The following is a 7192-nucleotide window of genomic DNA, read 5'->3' as shown; positions in this document are numbered from 1 at the left end:
TGATGAAATTCGTTGCCAACGCTTTTAAAAGTCGATTTTTATCGATTTTATCGATTCGTTGTTGCAGCCCTAATATAAACATCTTATGGACTTGGATACATGCACAACATCTAAGGTTAAAAACAATCTGGGGAATGTGAACTAGGAATAACTATTACGGATCAGCAATGGGAAAAGACGGTATCAGCTATTCGGTTTAGTACACCGGTTTCAACTTTAAATTTAAAGTATTGTACAGAGTCCATTACTCTAAGTCACACCTGTCAGAAATGTTCCCAGAGATAGTAGGTAAATGTGATGGATGTCATACAAGCCCATGTCACCTGAGCCACATGTTCTTTTCGTGTCCGACACTTCATGATTTCTGGAACCAACTTCCTTATATTTTATCTAAAGCCTTCAAAACTAAAATTGATATAAATCCTTATTTAGTTATTTTTGGTGTCCCAGTAAAGTCTATCTTAACGGATCCTTTTCACACCAAATATTGACTTTTACATCCTTTAATGCCAGACAAAAAATTAAGCTTTCTCCTAAAGCACCTTTAATATCTCAGTGGTTTCACAATGTTCTATCATTTCTTAAAATGGAGAAAATACATTTTGCAATGAAAAGAAACAAGTAAATATTCAAAAAATAAATAGGATTCCTTTATGGAATATTGTTAATCGCTTCAGAACTTGCCTTCAGAATAATACCCCCACCCCTTCTCTGTGCACAGGTTTGTGTTTTTGTGAGTTTATTTAGATTTTTGTCGATTCAATACATGTGTGTTATATGTAATGGCCTTTAGATTTGGTTTGACTTAAAGTTTGCCCATTGAGAAAATGATGAAATTTTTGTATTTTCTTGATGTAAGACCTGTTTCCTCAAATATATATATATATATATATATATATATATATATATATATATATATATATATATATATATATATATAAAAGATAACCAAGACAGAACAAAAATATTTAAGTCTCTCACTATCTCTGCCCATCATTCTGAATTTAAAAAGAGAAATTCTTGATTGTCTGGCGGGACAGTAAGAACATTAATCAAAGAAGAGGCACAGAGGTTGACTATACATCTAGAAAAGCTGTAAAAACCAAGAGCTACTTCTGTTGACAGTACAACTAATACTTGTTTGTAACAAGCAATCAATATTTATACATGTTTTCTATAAGTAAAGAGAAAAGTAGGAGAAAGTAAACATGTGAGACCCTTTGATTAATGTTGTGGCAGAAACTAACACCCCTCTGAAAACACATGAAAGCATGGTGGAAGCAGTATTATGCTAAGGGTGAAAACTTTTTGCATTTTAATTTATTTTTTTAGCTGTGATTTTCTCTCCACTTTACAAACGCAAACCAATTTCCATCCATCAATAACTAAATATACAGAAATATATTATAGTCTGAAACTATTTGAAAGAAAATGAAAAGTTCAAATAGTTCACTTTATATTTTGTTTTTATTGGCTTTATTTATTATAATTTAGTAATTTGCTTTTAAAAAGTTTACTTTTGCGTGTTTTAAACTTGCGTTATTTATTTCTGCCTCTTTTATGTGATTATCACTTCTGTTTCTGATTCCCAAAGTCTGGTAAAAACCTGAAATCTAACTGCGTTTTTGGCATTAATTGCTTTATTTGATGGAATAAGTTATCAAAGGTTTCGCACCGCCTGTCATACTTTGCATTTCCATGGTGAACTTTAGTGAAGAGACGTGTGTCCTCAAAAGGTTGCGCGTTTTGGGCGACAAATCAGCCCAACAAATGCGGCTGTAGTTTGAAGCGGGGCCGTTGGTTTAACTTTTTTTGAATTTATATGCGTCGTTTTTCTCTTGTTTTCGAAGCCTCGGTCCGAAATAGCGGAAATTTCCTACTGAAATCGGACGCAGAGAGTGCACCTTTGCGCAGAGGCTGGTTTCATACCGAGTGGCTCCTCTGGGTGCACAAAGACAGCGGCTCGGAGAGGAACTTGTTCAGAGAGAACCGGGGACGCTGGGAGGCGAGATCCACAACCTCCGGAGTCCGAGCCTCAACAACCGCGGTGTTTACCACCTAAAACCCTTTATTCTGCTTCCCACCTTTACGTTACAAGGTAAGGAGCTGTTTTAGAAGCGTTTCAGCGGGAATGGAGAGCTGCGGAGCGGGTTAAATCCTCTTCGCTCTGGCTTCCCGAGCGTGGTTGTTTTTGCAGAAAATGGCGTCATCGCCCTCTTGTTTCTGCTTGGCCGCGGCGGGCAGAGGAGTAGTTTCAGGGACTTGTAGCAGCACACCGACGAAGCGCCCACTTCCTCGAAGGCGTAAATCGCGTACTTCGACGTCTTTTATTCGATAATAAAGCGCTGGACGGTGGAAATGTTCGCGTTTTGGCCCCGTGGAAGGACGCGCAAAGATGGAAGGGTCACCGGTCCTGTGCGCCAAGCTGCTTCTTGGAAAAGGTGGCACGGAGCCGCAAAACGCAGCGTTTTGCACCGACTCACGGCTCATCCAAAAGACCTCGGACGGTTTAGCGTCATCCCCACGACGTTGATGGATGTATTTGTGGCGGATCCGCATCGGATCTTTGTGTGTAAATCACTCGGGTTAGCTCGGTTTTACGCCGCACTCCCCTGCCATGCTGCAATCGTTCCGAGGGGCCTCTCTCTCACACGGCTTGAAAAGGTGCATTATATCCTTGGCGTTTTCCTGTGATCAAATAAAGCTGCTCCTTTGTTGTTGGGAATAGCAGCAACAATATAAGCGTGTAAAAGGAGATTTTCGTGGGGGGGTTATATTCGGGGGGGTGCCATGAGAAACGGCGACCTGCCCCTGCGCTCTGGATTTTACAGCTGAACCAAACGAGGACATGCTGAATGAGGTGGAAATAAAAAGTCCCCTGGATGAATCGCAGACTTTTTTTCTCTAAACTGCATGGGGAAGTCCAGGCGCTGCGCAATGATTGTGTTGCTTTGCGCAGAGAAACGGTGGCAGCTGCTGTAACCGCCGCGGAGCGTTTCAACGCGATCTGTTTCTTTTTTTCTCCTCTTTTCGGCTCGTTGTTGGCCAGCCTTTTGTAAATAGTTGAGGACTCTAGGATAAAAGAGCACAATAGTATTCAAGCGGGCCCTTTATGGCCTGTGAATGTAGTCCTAAGTCCCCACTCCGACAGCTACGTGTATGCGTCCTCGCTCTGGCCACCACACATCCAGCACAGCGAGGCCACTGGGTTTGCCTGTGCATCCGCTCTGCTTTAGTTCCTCCTGTGCCACAGAAGTGCGCTGCAAACGCAGGTGAAACCCGCCTTCCCCGTGCACATTTTTATTAAGTTTTGAGAGTTATGCAACCTGATCGCCGCTTCACTAGCCCGAAACCCCATCATCGGATGGATACGTTTGCGTCAAATAAGAGGGAAATCGGAAAGGATCGCGCGGAATTATAACCGATCTGTCATTTGCAAATCACCCAGTGTCATTTGCGTCACAGCCCGCGGGCCTCTCACGCCCATGGGGGGCGATGGAGTTGCAAATGGAGAATGTTTGTGTGTGCTGACGCTGCCCCATCTGAAAAGGGAACCAATAGACGCGAGGAGCGGTCGCCAGTGCGCCGCCAGTCCAGGGCAGTGCACCGGCGTGGGATTCCGTATCAACGCGGAAGATCATCCTGGTTTGCTGGGCTTTCCATCGCTCTGGTCGGGATGCGTAAGCGGATACTAAACCTGCTACGGAGGCCAGTCGGAGAGGAGAAGCACATATCTGTCCTGTTCTCCCCTCATGGTGATCGGTGCATGTGGCCTCTAAGAAGACGCTGGATCCACATGATCGCGATTATATGGCCGTAAAGCCTTTATTACCAGAGAGATGACATGGATGTTTTATTACTCGAAACTTGGATCGCTCATTTTTCATTTAAATGTCCGGTATGTTTGTTTGATTCGCGACGTGCCACAAGTTTCTGCTGTGAAAATGAACGGGGCGCTTTTTATCCAGGAAGGTTGTACTTGTTGTCGATGCGCTTTTGGGAACTGCGCATGGTTTGAACAACTGAACCGAAAAGGAAGTGGGAAATCTAGAAATTCTCCAACGCAAGTTTATTTAAACATGGCAATCTGATTTCAAATAACAAGATGCAGACATATGTATTAATATATAGTTGTAACAGTTATGCTGTATCTTTTTTCTAGCTTTAGCCTTAAACTTTAAACCTATATGTTGTGACAATTGGTGGGGAAGGAAACTCACTTTGCATCCTCTGAATATAATTATTGAACTTGAACTTTATTCATGTTATGGCCTTAAGTCATAATTAATGTTATTGAATGTTTAATGGAAACAGAAATTAGCATTAAGTTGCCTGATTTTATGCAAATCAAATCTAAAAAGTGTGGCATGCATTTAACCCAGCTATTTTAACCTTTAAGCTCCTAAACAAGATACAGTGCAACCATCTCCCCGCAGAGGTCTCCAAATAAATCCATCTGTAATGTAAATAATCTCAATTTAATTACAGTTCTTATTACTTTACTCAACAGATATAGTCATAAATACAAAAAACAAGGGATAAACTTGAGGAAAGTTTAAAGCAGGGTTGAATTATAAATCATAATTGAGTGGAAAGAGAGTTTCACTTTTCCAAACTTACCAAAACATCTGGATTAAACCTATAGAAACTTGGTCTGTTTCCAAGCCATGTAGAGGACACTTCAAACAAGTTGAAGAAACAAAAAGATAAGTTGAACTTTTTGACTTTGCCCCAATGACTATATTTAACAGAGAAAAAGAAACACTGCACATCACCTCCATTGTGAAACATTGTGGTGGCAGTAGCATGCTGTGGGGATGGCTTTTCTCACCATAGACAGGGAATCCAACCAAAGCTGATCAGATGGGTGGAGCTAAATACTTGCAAATCCTGGAAGAAAACCAGTATTAGGAGGTAGTAAGGCTTTTTATCCTGAAGCAGCTAGATCGAAAATTAAATGTTTTAGATCCAAAGTTGTTTATTTCTTAGAACAGTTCAAAGTCCAAGCCTAAACCTGTGGCAGGACCAGGTTTTGCTGTCATAGACACTCCCTTCATGTCTTATTAACGTCTGACTATTTTGAAAAGAAGAATAACAAACAAGTATATCTTTTAAGTATTCAGAGCTGGAAGAGGCACACTTTAAAGACTTGCAGCTTTAATTGCAACAAAAAGTAGTTATCCAAACGGCTTGCTCACTGAACAGAATAATGATGCATTTTCAGATGTATTTAGATTTTTAATAGTAAACTATGTTAAAAATGCATTATTTTCCTTTTATTCACAATTATTTGCTGAAAGTCTGTTGTATCAAATCTCCTAAATATATTGGAGTTTGCAAATATAGTATGATACCATTTGGAGAAGTCTGTACTCTTGCATTCTTGGTGTAGGATTCTTAGCTTGAACTATGACAGAGAGAATCAATTTAGCTTGATAGAGGAAATTGGACATGTGACGTAATAAGTAGCAACATGTTTTTAATTTGTAATGCTGATACTTTATTTGCACTGTTTATATTTTTGCTAGAATTAGCTGACCTTTTTTCCCCCTTTGGTTAAGTTGATTGCAGCAAGGACGTCCTGCTTCTTCTTGGCTTAAGTCTCTAAGTCATCAGTATTTGGTTTGCAGCAGTCCACTGATGTCATTGTGTGATTCAGTCAGTTTAATGATGTATTATTGGGTTCAGTCACTGAGTCAGCTTGTAAGGCCCAAGTGTGGGTGAAGTAATTCAACAAGCCTGTTAACCTACTGGTCCCAGAACTAGTCTGCAAAGCAAAGAGAAGCGCATGTGGTGAAAGATCCACTCAGCCAGGCAGATAGAAAATCAGCATCTGGCTCTCAGTTTGTAGGTCAGCTAATTGTTCAGCCTGCACTCTAATTAAACAGCCGAGCTGGTCTGATATGCCACTGTGTCGGTGGTGAAGGGGAATTTTAGTTTTTGTTACAACTTAAAACTCTGTTGCAAAAATGGCTACTTTTTTCTTCCTAGCGATAGAAGTTAGAGAACTTCTTCTCAAATCTGCTGTCAGAACAGTGATATGAATTATTGCTGCTTTCTTTGCTTTTTGATATTCTTAAAATACAGCGTCTGTGTTTAATTTATTTCGGTGTGAATTCTTATTTTTTTTTTTTTCTGAACTGTGAATCCACACCTGGCCTGAAAATGCCCATTATGCACATCCCAGGGCTATATTTATTTAAATGTGTCTGCGCTCCTCTCATACATCCTCTGCTGCTGCATCTCTTTATGTTGCTCTAATATGCTGGATTTAGTGTAAATCACCTCAACAATTTTTGCAGTTTTTATGCAACTATCATGATAAGTTCCAGCATAAGTCTGTTTATGTGATAGATCCCCAATATTCCGTCTCTACGTTTTTCTTCTTAATCATATGATAAAAGTAAAAACAAAAGAGCTGACTTTGAACTTTCTTGAGACTATCTCTTTCAGTAAAGTGAACTTTGATCAGATAAAAACGGAAAGTTAAAGAAATGTGAGGATCATGTGACCAATGATACTCGGTAGTTTAAGTTGGTGTACACCTTTTATCATGGACTCCAGTTAGATGCATGCGTTTTTTATGGGATGGGGCTCTAATGATCACAAGGCGGTTAGTTTTATTTCAATTTACCTTGAATATTAAACACAGTAATTGGATACAAATATTCTGAGTTTCCACAAACTTTTTGTTTTAAAGGACTTGTTTTGTTTCATATAACAGCTATAAGACAAGTTCAGAAATTTAAAGCAATTTTCAAGTTAATGTGCTTAAATGTATCCCATTTTACTTCTCGGAGAACACTTTAATACGTGTTTAGGAACCAGTTGGATCAACTAATGATTGTTCATGATTCAACTTCTTAAAACTAAACAGTCACCTTCACACAAAAAGAAAAAATGTTGATGGGACAGCAGCACTGAGGTCCAGCATGAAATAAGTCTTAAGACAACATAAGACTGGGAAGGTGCTGACCAAAGCAGACATGTTGAGCTGCTCAAAGAGACAAGTTGGATGTCTTTTTGAGAAAAGTTTCATTTTCAGACAAGGATCAAGTTTTTGCCCTTAGTAACAACTAATGTGCTTTAGTAGGTTACTTTTGAGACAGCCTAAGACATTGTCCAATAACCTATGCAATAATCCTATTAAAGAAGAGGCTATATATAATTATATATCTATCTATCTATCTAT

The 7192-nt window shown here is 39.6% G+C and overlaps 1 protein-coding gene across 3 annotated transcripts in view; it reads left to right on the top strand.

Moving 5' to 3' along the window:
- Positions 1-1804: 1804 nt before the first annotated feature.
- The window catches only part of znf800 (zinc finger protein 800), a 36418-nt gene continuing 31030 nt past the window's right edge, over positions 1805-7192 (top strand). The window contains exon 1 of one of the 3 annotated variants that reach the window (XM_015388285.1): positions 1805-2098. The gene's annotated coding sequence lies outside the window, so the exon portion shown is untranslated. The remainder of the gene's footprint in view (positions 2099-7192) is intronic. The other 2 variants (XM_015388284.1, XM_015388286.1) reach the window with 2 other exon arrangements.

The sequence above is a fragment of the Cyprinodon variegatus genome, unplaced genomic scaffold (assembly GCF_000732505.1).
Source record: "Cyprinodon variegatus isolate N-32 unplaced genomic scaffold, C_variegatus-1.0 Scaffold418, whole genome shotgun sequence".
NCBI lineage: Eukaryota > Metazoa > Chordata > Actinopteri > Cyprinodontiformes > Cyprinodontidae > Cyprinodon > Cyprinodon variegatus.
This window is presented reverse-complemented; position numbering and strand designations above follow the sequence as displayed.